The sequence below is a fragment of the Gnatocerus cornutus genome, chromosome 4 (genome assembly GCF_029298725.1).
Source record: "Gnatocerus cornutus isolate USDA-ARS CGAHR chromosome 4, icGnaCorn1.1, whole genome shotgun sequence".
Taxonomy (NCBI): domain Eukaryota; kingdom Metazoa; phylum Arthropoda; class Insecta; order Coleoptera; family Tenebrionidae; genus Gnatocerus; species Gnatocerus cornutus.
The window spans coordinates 14,458,393-14,475,123 of NC_142236.1; positions in this window are offsets into that span (position 1 = coordinate 14,458,393).

Genomic DNA, 16,731 nt, shown 5'->3' on the forward strand with positions numbered 1-16,731 from the left:
GTCGTTTTGCATCGAAATATGCGGTTTTCTCTAAGAATTTTGATGATTTCGTGCAGAATTCTGCTGTTTTCTTGCAATTCAGCCGTTGAATCTTGGTAAAAAGTCATGATTTTGTAGATTTCGTGCTCTTCTTTGCAAATTCATGCCAGAAAACAACGAAAATCGGCTAGAAATCGTCGCTTTGCATCGAAATATGCGGTTTTCTGTAAGAATTTTGATGATTTCGTGCAGAATTCTGATGTTTTCTTGCAATTCAGCCGTTGAATCTTGGTAAAAAGTCATGATTTTGTAGATTTCGTGCTCTTCTTTGCGAATTCAAGCCAGAAAACAACGAAAATCGCCGAGAAATCGTCGTTTTGCATCGAAATATGCGGTTTTCTGTAAGAATTTTGATGATTTCGTGCAGAATTCTGCTGTTTTCTTGCAATTCAGCCGTTGAATCTAGGTAAAAAGTCATGATTTTGTAGATTTCGTGCTCTTCTTGGCGAATTCAAGATAGAAAACAACGAAAATCGGCGAGAAATCGTTGTTTTGCATCGAAATATGCGGTATTCTGTAAGAATTTTGATGATTTCGTGCAGAATTCTGCTGTTTTCTTGCAATTCAGCCGTTGAATCTAGGTAAAAAGTCATGATTTTGTAGATTTCGTGCTCTTCTTGGCGAATTCAAGATAGAAAACAACAAAAATCGGCGAGAAATAGTTGTTTTGCATCGAAATATGCAGTTTTCTCTAAGAATTTTGATGATTTCGTGCAGAATTCTGCTGTTTTCTTGCAATTCAGCCGTTGAATCTTGGTAAAAAGTCATGATTTTGTAGATTTCGTGCTCTTCTTTGCGAATTCAAGCCAGAAAACAACGAAAATCGGCGAGAAATCGTTGTTTTGCATCGAAATATGCGGTTTTCTGTAAGAATTTTGATGATTTCGTACAGAATTCTGCTGTTTTCTTGCAATTCAGCCGTTGAATCTAGGTAAAAAGTCAGGATTTTGTAGATTTCGTGCTCTTCTTGGCGAATTCAAGATAGAAAACAACGAAAATCGGCGAGAAATCGTTGTTTTGCATCCAAATATGCAGTTTTCTCTAAGAATTTTGATGATTTCGTGCAGAATTCTGCTGTTTTCTTGCAATTCAGCTGTTGAATCTTGGTAAAAAGTCATGATTTTGTAGATTTCGTGCTCTTCTTTGCGAATTCAAGATAGAAAACAACGAAAATCAGCGAGAAAACGTCGTTTTGCATCGAAATATGCGGTTTTCTCTAAGAATTTTGAAGATTTCGTGCAGAATTCTGCTGTTTTCTTGCAATTCAGCCTATGAATCTTGGTAAAAAGTCATGATTTTGTAGGTTTCGTGCTCTTCTTTGCAAATTCATGCCAGAAAACAACGAAAATCGGCGAGAAATCATCGTTTTGCATCGAAATATGCGGTTTTCTGTAAGAATTTTGATGATTTCGTGCAGAATTCTGCTGGTTTCTTGCAATTCAGCCGTGGAATCTTGGTAAAAAGTGATGATTTTGTAGATTTCGTGCTCCTCTTTGCGAATTCAAGCCAGAAAACAACCAAAATCGGCGAGAAATCGTTGTTTTGCATCGAAATATGCGGTTTTCTGTAGGAATTTTGATGATTTCGTGCAGAATTCAGCTGTTTTCTTGCAATTCAGCCGTTGAATCTTGGTAAAAAGTCATGATTTTGTAGATTTCGTGCTCTTCTTTGCGAATTTAAGCCAGAAAACAACGAAAATCGGCGAGAAATCGTCGTTTTGCATCGAAATATGCGGTTTTCTCTAAGAATTTTGACGATTTCGTGCAGAATTCTGCTGTTTTCTTGCAATTCAGCCGTTGAATCTTGGTAAAAAGTCATGATTTTGTAGGTTTCGTGCTCTTCTTTGCAAATTCATGCCAGAAAACAACGAAAATCGGCGAGAAATCATCGTTTTGCATCGAAATATGCGGTTTTCTGTAAGAATTTTGATGATTTCGTGCAGAATTCTGCTGTTTTCTTGCAATTCAGCCGTTGAATCTTGGTAAAAAGTCATGATTTTGTAGATTCCGTGCTCTTCTTTGCGAATTCAAAATAGAAAACATCGAAAATCAGCGAGAAATCGTCGTTTTGCATCGAAATATGCGGTTTTCTCTAAGAATTTTGATGATTTCGTGCAGAATTCTGCTGTTTTCTTGCAATTTAGCCGTTGAATCTTGGTAAAAAGTCATGATTTTGTAGATTTCGTGCTCTTCTTTGCAAATTCATGCCAGAAAACAACGAAAATCGGCGAGAAATCGTCGTTTTGCATCGAAATATGCGGTTTTCTGTAAGAATTTTGATGATTTCGTGCAGAATTCTGCTGTTTTCTTGCAATTCAGCCGTTGAATCTTGGGAAAAAGTCATGATTTTGTAGATTTCGTGCTCTTCTTTGCGAATTCAAGCCAGAAAACAACGAAAATCGGCGAAAAATCGTCGTTTTGCATCGAAACATGCGGTTTTCTGAAAGAATTTTGATGATTTCGTGCAGAATTCTGCTGTTTTCTTGCAATTCAGCCGTTGAATCTAGGTAAAAAGTCATGATTTTGTAGATTTCGAGCTCTTCTTGGCGAATTCAAGATAGAAAACAACGAAAATCGGCGAGAAATCGTTGTTTTGCATCGAAATATGCGGTTTTCTGAAAGAATTTTGATGATTTCGTGCAGAATTCTGCTGTTTTCTGGCAATTCAGCCGTTGAATCTAGGTAAAAAGTCATGATTTTGTAGATTTCGTGCTCTTCTTTGCGAATTCAAGCTAGAAAACAACGAAAATCGGCGCGAAATCGTCGTTTTGCATCGAAATATGCGGTTTTCTGAAAGAATTTTGATGATTTCGTGCAAAATTCTGCTGTTTTCTTGCAATTCAGCCGTTGAATCTAGGTAAAAAGTCATGATTTTGTAGATTTCGTGCTCTTCTTGGCGAAATCAAGATAGAAAACAACGAAAATCGGCGAGAAATCGTTCTTTTGCATCGAAATATGCGGTTTTCTGTAAGAATTTTGATGATTTCATGCAGAATTCTGCTGTTTTCTTGCAATTCAGCCGTTGAATCTAGGTAAAAAGTCATGATTTTGTAGATTTCGAGCTCTTCTTTGCGAATTCAAGATAGAAAACAACGAAAATCAGCGAGAAATCGTCGTTTTGCATCGAAATATGCGGTTTTCTCTAAGAATTTTGATAATTTCGTGCAGAATTCTGCTGTTTTCTTGCAATTCAGCCGTTGAATCTTGGTAAAAAGTCATGATTTTGTAGATTTCGTGCTCTTCTTTGCAAATTCATGCCAGAAAACAACGAAAATCGGCTAGAAATCGTCGCTTTGCATCGAAATATGCGGTTTTCTGTAAGAATTTTGATGATTTCGTGCAGAATTCTGATGTTTTCTTGCAATTCAGCCGTTGAATCTTGGTAAAAAGTCATGATTTTGTAGATTTCGTGCTCTTCTTTGCGAATTCAAGCCAGAAAACAACGAAAATCGCCGAGAAATCGTCGTTTTGCATCGAAATATGCGGTTTTCTGTAAGAATTTTGATGATTTCGTGCAGAATTCTGCTGTTTTCTTGCAATTCAGCCGTTGAATCTAGGTAAAAGTCATGATTTTGTAGATTTCGTGCTCTTCTTGGCGAATTCAAGATAGAAAACAACGAAAATCGGCGAGAAATCGTTGTTTTGCATCGAAATATGCGGTATTCTGTAAGAATTTTGATGATTTCGTGCAGAATTCTGCTGTTTTCTTGCAATTCAGCCGTTGAATCTAGGTAAAAAGTCATGATTTTGTAGATTTCGTGCTCTTCTTGGCGAATTCAATATAGAAAACAACAAAAATCGGCGAGAAATCGTTGTTTTGCATCGAAATATGCAGTTTTCTCTAAGAATTTTGATGATTTCGTGCAGAATTCTGCTGTTTTCTTGCAATTCAGCCGTTGAATCTTGGTAAAAAGGCATGATTTTGTAGATTTCGTGCTCTTCTTTGCGAATTCAAGCCAGAAAACAACGAAAATCGGCGAGAAATCGTTGTTTTGCATCGAAATATGCGGTTTTCTGTAAGAATTTTGATGATTTCGTACAGAATTCTGCTGTTTTCTTGCAATTCAGCCGTTGAATCTAGGTAAAAAGTCAGGATTTTGTAGATTTCGTGCTCTTCTTGGCGAATTCAAGATAGAAAACAACGAAAATCGGCGAGAAATCGTTGTTTTGCATCGAAATATGCAGTTTTCTCTAAGAATTTTGATGATTTCGTGCAGAATTCTGCTGTTTTCTTGCAATTCAGCCGTTGAATCTTGGTAAAAAGTCATGATTTTGTAGATTTCGTGCTCTTCTTTGCGAATTCAAGATAGAAAACAACGAAAATCAGCGAGAAAACGTCGTTTTGCATCGAAATATGCGGTTTTCTCTAAGAATTTTGAAGATTTCGTGCAGAATTCTGCTGTTTTCTTGCAATTCAGCCGATGAATCTTGGTAAAAAGTCATGATTTTGTAGATTTCGTGCTCTTCTTTGCAAATTCATGCCAGAAAACAACGAAAATCGGCGAGAAATCATCGTTTTGCATCGAAATATGCGGTTTTCTGTAAGAATTTTGATGATTTCGTGCAGAATTCTGCTGTTTTCTTGCAATTCAGCCGTGGAAACTTGGTAAAAAGTGATGATTTTGTAGATTTCGTGCTCTTCTTTGCGAATTCAAGCCAGAAAACAACCAAAATCGGCGAGAAATCGTTGTTTTGCATCGAAATATGCGGTTTTCTGTAGGAATTTTGATGATTTCGTGCAGAATTCTGCTGTTTTCTTGCAATTCAGCTGTTGAATCTTGGTAAAAAGTCATGATTTTGTAGATTTCGTGCTCTTCTTTGCGAATTTAAGCCAGAAAACAACGAAAATCGGCGAGAAATCGTCGTTTTGCATCGAAATATGCGGTTTTCTGTAAGAATTTTGATGATTTCGTGCAGAATTCTGCTGTTTTCTTGCAATTCAGCCGTTGAATCTTGGTAAAAAGTCATGATTTTGTAGATTCCGTGCTCTTCTTTGCGAATTCAAAATAGAAAACAGCGAAAATCAGCGAGAAATCGTCGTTTTGCATCGAAATATGCGGTTTTCTCTAAGAATTTTGATGATTTCGTGCAGAATTCTGCTGTTTTCTTGCAATTTAGCCGTTGAATCTTGGTAAAAAGTCATGATTTTGTAGATTTCGTGCTCTTCTTTGCAAATTCATGCCAGAAAACAACGAAAATCGGCGAGAAATCGTCGTTTTGCATCGAAATATGCGGTTTTCTGTAAGAATTTTGATGATTTCGTGCAGAATTCTGCTGTTTTCTTGCAATTCAGCCGTTGAATCTTGGGAAAAAGTCATGATTTTGTAGATTTCGTGCTCTTCTTTGCGAATTCAAGCCAGAAAACAACGAAAATCGGCGAAAAATCGTCGTTTTGCATCGAAACATGCGGTTTTCTGAAAGAATTTTGATGATTTCGTGCAGAATTCTGCTGTTTTCTTGCAATTCAGCCGTTGAATCTAGGTAAAAAGTCATGATTTTGTAGATTTCGAGCTCTTCTTGGCGAATTCAAGATAGAAAACAACGAAAATCGGCGAGAAATCGTTGTTTTGCATCGAAATATGCGGTTTTCTGTAAGAATTTTGATGATTTCGTGCAGAATTCTGCTGTTTTCTGGCAATTCAGCCGTTGAATCTAGGTAAAAAGTCATGATTTTGTAGATTTCGTGCTCTTCTTTGCGAATTCAAGATAGAAAACAACGAAAATCAGCGAGAAAACGTCGTTTTGCATCGAAATATGCGGTTTTCTCTAAGAATTTTGAAGATTTCGTGCAGAATTCTGCTGTTTTCTTGCAATTCAGCCGATGAATCTTGGTAAAAAGTCATGATTTTGTAGATTTCGTGCTCTTCTTTGCAAATTCATGCCAGAAAACAACGAAAATCGGCGAGAAATCATCGTTTTGCATCAAAATATGCGGTTTTCTGTAAGAATTTTGATGATTTCGTGCAGAATTCTGCTGTTTTCTTGCAATTCAGCCGTGGAATCTTGGTAAAAAGTGATGATTTTGTAGATTTCGTGCTCTTCTTTGCGAATTCAAGCCAGAAAACAACCAAAATCGGCGAGAAATCGTTGTTTTGCATCGAAATATGCGGTTTTCTGTAGGAATTTTGATGATTTCGTGCAGAATTCTGCTGTTTTCTTGCAATTCAGCCGTTGAATCTTGGTAAAAAGTCATGATTTTGTAGATTTCGTGCTCTTCTTTGCGAATTTAAGCCAGAAAACAACGAAAATCGGCGAGAAATCGTCGTTTTGCATCGAAATATGCGGTTTTCTGTAAGAATTTTGATGATTTCGTGCAGAATTCTGCTGTTTTCTTGCAATTCAGCCGTTGAATCTTGGTAAAAAGTCATGATTTTGTAGATTCCGTGCTCTTCTTTGCGAATTCAAAATAGAAAACAACGAAAATCAGCGAGAAATCGTCGTTTTGCATCGAAATATGCGGTTTTCTCTAAGAATTTTGATGATTTCGTGCCGAATTCTGCTGTTTTCTTGCAATTTAGCCGTTGAATCTTGGTAAAAAGTCATGATTTTGTAGATTTCGTGCTCTTCTTTGCAAATTCATGCCAGAAAACAACGAAAATCGGCGAGAAATCGTCGTTTTGCATCGAAATATGCGGTTTTCTGTAAGAATTTTGATGATTTCGTGCAGAATTCTGCTGTTTTCTTGCAATTCAGCCGTTGAATCTTGGGAAAAAGTCATGATTTTGTAGATTTCGTGCTCTTCTTTGCGAATTCAAGCCAGAAAACAACGAAAATCGGCGAAAAATCGTCGTTTTGCATCGAAACATGCGGTTTTCTGAAAGAATTTTGATGATTTCGTGCAGAATTCTGCTGTTTTCTTGCAATTCAGCCGTTGAATCTAGGTAAAAAGTCATGATTTTGTAGATTTCGAGCTCTTCTTGGCGAATTCAAGATAGAAAACAACGAAAATCGGCGAGAAATCGTTGTTTTGCATCGAAATATGCGGTTTTCTGTAAGAATTTTGATGATTTCGTGCAGAATTCTGCTGTTTTCTGGCAATTCAGCCGTTGAATCTAGGTAAAAAGTCATGATTTTGTAGATTTCGTGCTCTTCTTTGCGAATTCAAGCCAGAAAACAACGAAAATCGGCGAGAAATCGTCGTTTTGCATCGAAATATGCGGTTTTCTGAAAGAATTTTGATGATTTCGTGCAAAATTCTGCTGTTTTCTTGCAATTCAGCCGTTGAATCTAGGTAAAAAGTCATGATTTTGTAGATTTCGTGCTCTTCTTGGCGAAATCAAGATAGAAAACAACGAAAATCGGCGAGAAATCGTTGTTTTGCATCGAAATATGCGGTTTTCTGTAAGAATTTTGATGATTTCGTGCAGAATTCTGCTGTTTTCTGGCAATTCAGCCGTTGAATCTAGGTAAAAAGTCATGATTTTGTAGATTTCGTGCTCTTCTTGGCGAATTCAAAATAGAAAACAACGAAAATCGGCGAGAAATCGTTGTTTTGCATCGAAATATGCAGTTTTCTCTAAGAATTTTGATGATTTCGTGCAGAATTCTGCTGTTTTCTTGCAATTCAGCCGTTGAATCTTGGTAAAAAGTCATGATTTTGTAGATTTCGTGCTCTTCTTTGCAAATTCAACCCAGAAAACAACGAAAATCGGCGAGAAATCGTCGTTTTGCATCGAAATATGCGGTTTTCTCTAAGAATTTTGACGATTTCGTGCAGAATTCTGCTGTTTTCTTGCAATTCAGCCGTTGAATCTTGGTAAAAAGTCATGATTTTGTAGATTTCGTGCTCTTCTTTGCGAATTCAAGCCAGAAAACAACGAAAATCGGCGAGAAATCGTCGTTTTGCATCGAAATATGCGGTTTTCTCTAAGAATTTTGACGATTTCGTGCAGAATTCTGCTGTTTTCTTGCAATTCAGCCGTTGAATCTTGGTAAAAAGTCATGATTTTGTAGATTTCGTGCTCTTCGTTGCGAATTCAAGCCAGAAAACAACGAAAATCGGCGAGAAATCGTTGTTTTGCATCGAAATATGCGGTTTTCTGTAAGAATTTTGATGATTTCGTGCAGAATTCTGCTGTTTTCTTGCAATTCAGCCGTTGAATCTTGGTAAAAAGTCATGATTTTGTAGATTTAGTGCTCTTCTTTGTGAATTGAAGCCAGAAAACAACGAAAATCGGCGAAAAATCGTCGTTATGCATCGAAAAATGCGGTTTTCTGTAAGAATTTTGATGATTTCGTGCAGAATTCTGCTGTTTTCTTGCAATTCAGCCGTTGAATCTTGGTAAAAAGTCATGACTTTGTAGATTTCGTGCTCTTCTTTGCGAATTCAAGCCAGAAAACAACGAAAATTGGCGAGAAATCGTTGTTTTGCATCGAAATATGCGGTTTTCTGTAAGAATTTTGATGATTTCGTGCAGAATTCTGCTGTTTTCTTGCAATTCAGCCGTTGAATCTTGGTAAAAAGTCATGATTTTGTAGATTTAGTGCTCTTCTTTGTGAATTCAAGCCAGAAAACAACGAAAATCGGCGAAAAATCGTTGTTTTGCATCGAAAAATGCGGTTTTCTGTAAGAATTTTGATGATTTCGTGCAGAATTCTGCTGTTTTCTTGCAATTCAGCCGTTGAATCTTGGTAAAAAGTTATGATTTTGTAGATTTCGTGCTCTTCTTTGCGAATTCAAGCCAGAAAACAACGAAAATCGGCGAGAAATCGTCGTTTTGCATCGAAATATGCATTTTTCTGTAAGAATTTTGATGATTTCGTGCAGAATTCTGCTGTTTTCTTGCAATTCAGCCGTTGAATCTTGGTAAAAAGTCATGATTTTGTAGATTCCGTGCTCTTCTTTGCGAATTCAAGATAGAAAACAACGAAAATCAGCGAGAAATCGTCGTTTTGCATCGAAATATGCGGTTTTCTCTGAGAATTTTGATGATTTCGTGCAGAATTCTGCTGTTTTCTTGCAATTCAGCCGTTGAATCTTGGTAAAAAGTGATGATTTTGTAGATTTCGTGCTCTTCTTTGCAAATTCAAGCCAGAAAACAAAGAAAATCGGCGAGAAATCGTCGTTTTGCATCGAAATATGCGGTTTTCTCTAAGAATTTTGATGATTTCGTGCAGAATTCTGTTGTTTTCTTGCAATTCAGCCGTTGAATCTTGGTAAAAAGTGATGGTTTTGTAGATTTCGTGCTCTTCTTTGCGAATTCAAGCCAGAAAACAACGAAAATCGGCGAGAAATCGTCGTTTTGCATCGAAATATGCGGTTTTCTCTAAGAATTTTGACGATTTCGTGCAGAATTCTGCTGTTTTCTTGCAATTCAGCCGTTGAATCTTGGTAAAAAGTCATGATTTTGTAGATTTTGTGCTCTTCTTTGCGAATTCAAGATAGAAAACAACGAAAATCAGCGAGAAATCGTCGTTTTGCATCGAAATATGCGGTTTTCTCTAAGAATTTTGATGATTTCGTGCAGAATTCTGCTGTTTTCTTGCAATTCAGCCGTTGAATCTTGGTAAAAAGTCATGATTTTGTAGATTTCGTGCTCTTCTTTGCAAATTCATGCCAGAAAACAACGAAAATCGGCTAGAAATCGTCGCTTTGCATCGAAATATGCGGTTTTCTGTAAGAATTTTGATGATTTCGTGCAGAATTCTGATGTTTTCTTGCAATTCAGCCGTTGAATTTTGGTAAAAAGTCATGATTTTGTAGATTTCGTGCTCTTCTTTGCGAATTCAAGCCAGAAAACAACGAAAATCGCCGAGAAATCGTCGTTTTGCATCGAAATATGCGGTTTTCTGTAAGAATTTTGATGATTTCGTGCAGAATTCTGGTGTTTTCTTGCAATTCAGCCGTTGAATCTAGGTAAAAAGTCATGATTTTGTAGATTTCGTGCTCTTCTTGGCGAATTCAAGATAGAAAACAACGAAAGTCGGCGAGAAATCGTTGTTTTGCATCGAAATATGCAGTTTTCTCTAAGAATTTTGATGATTTCGTGCAGAATTATGCTGTTTTCTTGCAATTCAGCCGTTGAATCTTGGTAAAAAGTCATGATTTTGTAGATTTCGTGCTCTTCTTTGCGAATTCAAGCCAGAAAACAACGAAAATCGGCGAGAAATCGTTGTTTTGCATCGAAATATGCGGTTTTCTGTAAGAATTTTGATGATTTCGTACAGAATTCTGCTGTTTTCTTGCAATTCAGCCGTTGAATCTAGGTAAAAAGTCATGATTTTGTAGATTTCGTGCTCTTCTTGGCGAATTCAAGATAGAAAACAACGAAAATCGGCGAGAAATCGTTGTTTTGCATCGAAATATGCAGTTTTCACTAAGAATTTTGATGATTTCGTGCAGAATTCTGCTGTTTTCTTGCAATTCAGCCGTTGAATCTTGGTAAAAAGTCATGATTTTGTAGATTTCGTGCTCTTCTTTGCGAATTCAAGATAGAAAACAACGAAAATCAGCGAGAAAACGTCGATTTGCATCGAAATATGCGGTTTTCTCTAAGAATTTTGAAGATTTCGTGCAGAATTCTGCTGTTTTCTTGCAATTCAGCCGATGAATCTTGGTAAAAAGTCATGATTTTGTAGATTTCGTGCTCTTCTTTGCAAATTCATGCCAGAAAACAACGAAAATCGGCGAAAAATCATCGTTTTGCATCGAAATATGCGGTTTTCTGTAAGAATTTTGATGATTTCGTGCAGAATTCTGCTGTTTTCTTGCAATTCAGCCGTGGAATCTTGGTAAAAAGTGATGATTTTGTAGATTTCGTGCTCTTCTTTGCGAATTCAAGCCAGAAAACAACCAAAATCGGCGAGAAATCGTTGTTTTGCATCGAAATATGCGGTTTTCTGTAGGAATTTTGATGATTTCGTGCAGAATTCTGCTGTTTTCTTGCAATTCAGCCGATGAATCTTGGTAAAAAGTCATGATTTTGTAGATTTCGTGCACTTCTTTGCGAATTTAAGCCAGAAAACAACGAAAATCAGCGAGAAATCGTCGTTTTGCATCGAAATATGCGGTTTTCTCTAAGAATTTTGATGATTTCGTGCAGAATTCTGCTGTTTTCTTGCAATTCAGCCGTTGAATCTTGGTAAAAAGTCATGATTTTGTAGATTTCGTGCTCTTCTTTGCAAATTCATGCCAGAAAACAACGAAAATCGGCTAGAAATCGTCGCTTTGCATCGAAATATGCGGTTTTCTGTAAGAATTTTGATGATTTCGTGCAGAATTCTGATGTTTTCTTGCAATTCAGCCGTTGAATTTTGGTAAAAAGTCATGATTTTGTAGATTTCGTGCTCTTCTTTGCGAATTCAAGCCAGAAAACAACGAAAATCGCCGAGAAATCGTCGTTTTGCATCGAAATATGCGGTTTTCTGTAAGAATTTTGATGATTTCGTGCAGAATTCTGGTGTTTTCTTGCAATTCAGCCGTTGAATCTAGGTAAAAAGTCATGATTTTGTAGATTTCGTGCTCTTCTTGGCGAATTCAAGATAGAAAACAACGAAAGTCGGCGAGAAATCGTTGTTTTGCATCGAAATATGCGGTATTCTGTAAGAATTTTGATGATTTCGTGCAGAATTTTGCTGTTTTCTTGCAATTCAGCCGTTGAACTAGGTAAAAAGTCATGATTTTGTAGATTTCGTGCTCTTCTTGGCGAATTCAAGATAGAAAACAACAAAAATCGGCGAGAAATCGTTGTTTTGCATCGAAATATGCAGTTTTCTCTAAGAATTTTGATGATTTCGTGCAGAATTATGCTGTTTTCTTGCAATTCAGCCGTTGAATCTTGGTAAAAAGTCATGATTTTGTAGATTTCGTGCTCTTCTTTGCGAATTCAAGCCAGAAAACAACGAAAATCGGCGAGAAATCGTTGTTTTGCATCGAAATATGCGGTTTTCTGTAAGAATTTTGATGATTTCGTACAGAATTCGGCTGTTTTCTTGCAATTCAGCCGTTGAATCTAGGTAAAAAGTCATGACTTTGTAGATTTCGTGCTCTTCTTTGCGAATTCAAGATAGAAAACAACGAAAATCAGCGAGAAAACGTCGATTTGCATCGAAATATGCGGTTTTCTCTAAGAATTTTGAAGATTTCGTGCAGAATTCTGCTGTTTTCTTGCAATTCAGCCGATGAATCTTGGTAAAAAGTCATGATTTTGTAGATTTCGTGCTCTTCTTTGCAAATTCATGCCAGAAAACAACGAAAATCGGCGAAAAATCATCGTTTTGCATCGAAATATGCGGTTTTCTGTAAGAATTTTGATGATTTCGTGCAGAATTCTGCTGTTTTCTTGCAATTCAGCCGTGGAATCTTGGTAAAAAGTGATGATTTTGTAGATTTCGTGCTCTTCTTTGCGAATTCAAGCCAGAAAACAACCAAAATCGGCGAGAAATCGTTGTTTTGCATCGAAATATGCGGTTTTCTGTAGGAATTTTGATGATTTCGTGCAGAATTCTGCTGTTTTCTTGCAATTCAGCCGATGAATCTTGGTAAAAAGTCATGATTTTGTAGATTTCGTGCTCTTCTTTGCGAATTTAAGCCAGAAAACAACGAAAATCGGCGAGAAATCGTCGTTTTGCATCGAAATATGCGGTTTTCTCTAAGAATTTTGATGATTTCGTGCAGAATTCTGCTGTTTTCTTGCAATTCAGCTGTTGAATCTTGGTAAAAAGTCATGATTTTGTAGATTCTGTGCTCTTGTTTGCGAATTCAAGATAGAAAACAACGAAAATCAGCGAGAAATCGTCGTTTTGCATCGAAATATGCGGTTTTCTGTAAGAATTTTGATGATTTCGTGCAGAATTCTGCTGTTTTCTTGCAATTCAGCCGTTGAATCTTGGTAAAAAGTCATGATTTTGTAGATTTCGTGCTCTTCTTTGCGAATTCAAGCCAAAAAACAACGAAAATCGGCGAGAAATCGTCGTTTTGCATCGAAATATGCGGTTTTCTGTAAGAATTTTGATGATTTCGTGCAGAATTCTGCTGTTTTCTTGCAATTCAGCTGTTGAATCTAGGTAAAAAGTCATGATTTTATAGATTTCGTGCTCTTCTTGGCGAATTCAAGCCAGAAAACAACGAAAATCGGCGAGAAATCGTCGTTTTGCATCGAAATATGCGGTTTTCTGTAAGAATTTTGATGATTTCGTGCAGAATTCTGCTGTTTTCTTGGAATTCAGCCGTTGAATCTTGGTAAAAAGTCATGATTTTGTAGATTTCGTGCTCTTCTTTGCGAATTCAAGCCAGAAAACAACGAAAATTGGCGAGAAATCGTTGTTTTGCATCGAAATATGCGGTTTTCTGTAAGAATTTTGATGATTTCGTGCAGAATGCTGCTGTTTTCTTGCAATTCAGCCGTTGAATTTTTGTAAAAAGTCATGATTTTGTAGATTTCGTGCTCTTCTTTGCGAATTCAAGCCTGAAAACAACGAAAATCGGCGAGAAATAGTCGTTGTGCATCGAAATATGCGGTTTTCTCTAAGAATTTTGATGATTTCGTGCAGAATTCTGCTGTTTTCTTGCAATTCAGCCGTTGAATCTTGGTAAAAAGTCATGATTTTGTACATTCCGTGCTCTTCTTTGCGAATTAAAGATAGAAAACAACGAAAATCAGCGAGAAATCGTCGTTTTGCATCGAAATATGCGGTTTTCTGTAAGAATTTTGATGATTTCGTGCAGAATTCTGCTGTTTTCTTGGAATTCAGCCGTTGAATCTTGGTAAAAAGTCATGATTTTGTAGATTTCGTGCTCTTCTTTGCGAATTCAAGCCAGAAAACAACGAAAATCGGCGAGAAATCGTCGTTTTGCATCGAAATATGCGGTTTTCTGTAAGAATTTTGATGATTTCGTGCAGAATTCTGCTGTTTTCTTGCAATTCAGCCGTGGAATCTTGGTAAAAAGTGATGATTTTGTAGATTTCGTGCTCTTCTTTGCGAATTCAAGCCAGAAAACAACCAAAATCGGCGAGAAATCGTTGTTTTGCATCGAAATATGCGGTTTTCTGTAGGAATTTTGATGATTTCGTGCAGAATTCTGCTGTTTTCTTGCAATTCAGCCGTTGAATCTTGGTAAAAAGTCATGATTTTGTAGATTTCGTGCTCTTCTTTGCGAATTTAAGCCAGAAAACAACGAAAATCGGCGAGAAATCGTCGTTTTGCATCGAAATATGCGGTTTTCTCTAAGAATTTTGATGATTTCGTGCAGAATTCTGCTGTTTTCTTGCAATTCAGCTGTTGAATCTTGGTAAAAAGTCATGATTTTGTAGATTCCGTGCTCTTGTTAGCGAATTCAAGATAGAAAACAACGAAAATCAGCGAGAAATCGTCGTTTTGCATCGAAATATGCGGTTTTCTGTAAGAATTTTGATGATTTCGTGCAGAATTCTGCTGTTTTCTTGCAATTCAGCCGTTGAATCTTGGTAAAAAGTCATGATTTTGTAGATTTCGTGCTCTTCTATGCGAATTCAAGCCAAAAAACAACGAAAATCGGCGAGAAATCGTCGTTTTGCATCGAAATATGCGGTTTTCTGTAAGAATTTTGATGATTTCGTGCAGAATTCTGCTGTTTTCTTGAAATTCAGCCGTTGAATCTAGGTAAAAAGTCATGATTTTATAGATTTCGTGCTCTTCTTGGCGAATTCAAGCCAGAAAACAACGAAAATCGGCGAGAAATCGTCGTTTTGCATCGAAATATGCGGATTTCTGTAAGAATTTTGATGATTTCGTGCAGAATTCTGCTGTTTTCTTGGAATTCAGCCGTTGAATCTTGGTAAAAAGTGATGATTTTGTAGATTTCGTGCTCTTCTTTGCGAATTCAAGCCAGAAAACAACCAAAATCGGCGAGAAATCGTTGTTTTGCATCGAAATATGCGGTTTTCTGTAGGAATTTTGATGATTTCGTGCAGAATTCTGCTGTTTTCTTGCAATTCAGCCGTTGAATCTTGGTAAAAAGTCATGATTTTGTAGATTTCGTGCTCTTCTTTGCGAATTTAAGCCAGAAAACAACGAAAATCGGCGAGAAATCGTCGTTTTGCATCGAAATATGCGGTTTTCTCTAAGAATTTTGATGATTTCGTGCAGAATTCTGCTGTTTTCTTGCAATTCAGCTGTTGAATCTTGGTAAAAAGTCATGATTTTGTAGATTTCGTGCTCTTCTTTGCGAATTTAAGCCAGAAAACAACGAAAATCGGCGAGAAATCGTCGTTTTGCATCGAAATATGCGGTTTTCTCTAAGAATTTTGATGATTTCGTGCAGAATTCTGCTGTTTTCTTGCAATTCAGCTGTTGAATCTTGGTAAAAAGTCATGATTTTGCAGATTCCGTGCTCTTGTTTGCGAATTCAAGATAGAAAACAACGAAAATCAGCGAGAAATCGTCGTTTTGCATCGAAATATGCGGTTTTCTGTAAGAATTTTGATGATTTCGTGCAGAATTCTGCTGTTTTCTTGCAATTCAGCCGTTGAATCTTGGTAAAAAGTCATGATTTTGTAGATTTCGTGCTCTTCTTTGCGAATTCAAGCCAAAAAACAACGAAAATCGGCGAGAAATCGTCGTTTTGCATCGAAATATGCGGTTTTCTGTAAGAATTTTGATGATTTCGTGCAGAATTCTGCTGTTTTCTTGCAATTCAGCTGTTGAATCTAGGTAAAAAGTCATGATTTTATAGATTTCGTGCTCTTCTTGGCGAATTCAAGCCAGAAAACAACGAAAATCGGCGAGAAATCGTCGTTTTGCATCGAAATATGCGGTTTTCTGTAAGAATTTTGATGTTTTCGTGCAGAATTCTGCTGTTTTCTTGGAATTCAGCCGTTGAATCTTGGTAAAAAGTCATGATTTTGTAGATTTCGTGCTCTTCTTTGCGAATTCAAGCCAGAAAACAACGAAAATTGGCGAGAAATCGTTGTTTTGCATCGAAATATGCGGTTTTCTGTAAGAATTTTGATGATTTCGTGCAGAATTCTGCTGTTTTCTTGGAATTCAGCCGTTGAATCTTGGTAAAAAGTCATGATTTTGTAGATTTCGTGCTCTTCTTTGCGAATTCAAGCCAGAAAACAACGAAAATCGGCGAGAAATCGTCGTTTTGCATCGAAATATGCGGTTTTCTGTAAGAATTTTGATGATTTCGTGCAGAATTCTGCTGTTTTCTTGCAATTCAGCCGTGGAATCTTGGTAAAAAGTGATGATTTTGTAGATTTCGTGCTCTTCTTTGCGAATTCAAGCCAGAAAACAACCAAAATCGGCGAGAAATCGTTGTTTTGCATCGAAATATGCGGTTTTCTGTAGGAATTTTGATGATTTCGTGCAGAATTCTGCTGTTTTCTTGCAATTCAGCCGTTGAATCTTGGTAAAAAGTCATGATTTTGTAGATTTCGTGCTCTTCTTTGCGAATTTAAGCCAGAAAACAACGAAAATCGGCGAGAAATCGTCGTTTTGCATCGAAATATGCGGTTTTCTCTAAGAATTTTGATGATTTCGTGCAGAATTCTGCTGTTTTCTTGCAATTCAGCTGTTGAATCTTGGTAAAAAGTCATGATTTTGTAGATTCCGTGCTCTTGTTTGCGAATTCAAGATAGAAAACAATGAAAATCAGCGAGAAATCGTCGTTTTGCATCGAAATATGCGGTTTTCTGTAAGAATTTTGATGATTTCGTGCAGAATTCTGCTGTTTTCTTGCAATTCAGCCGTTGAATCTTGGTAAAAAGTCATG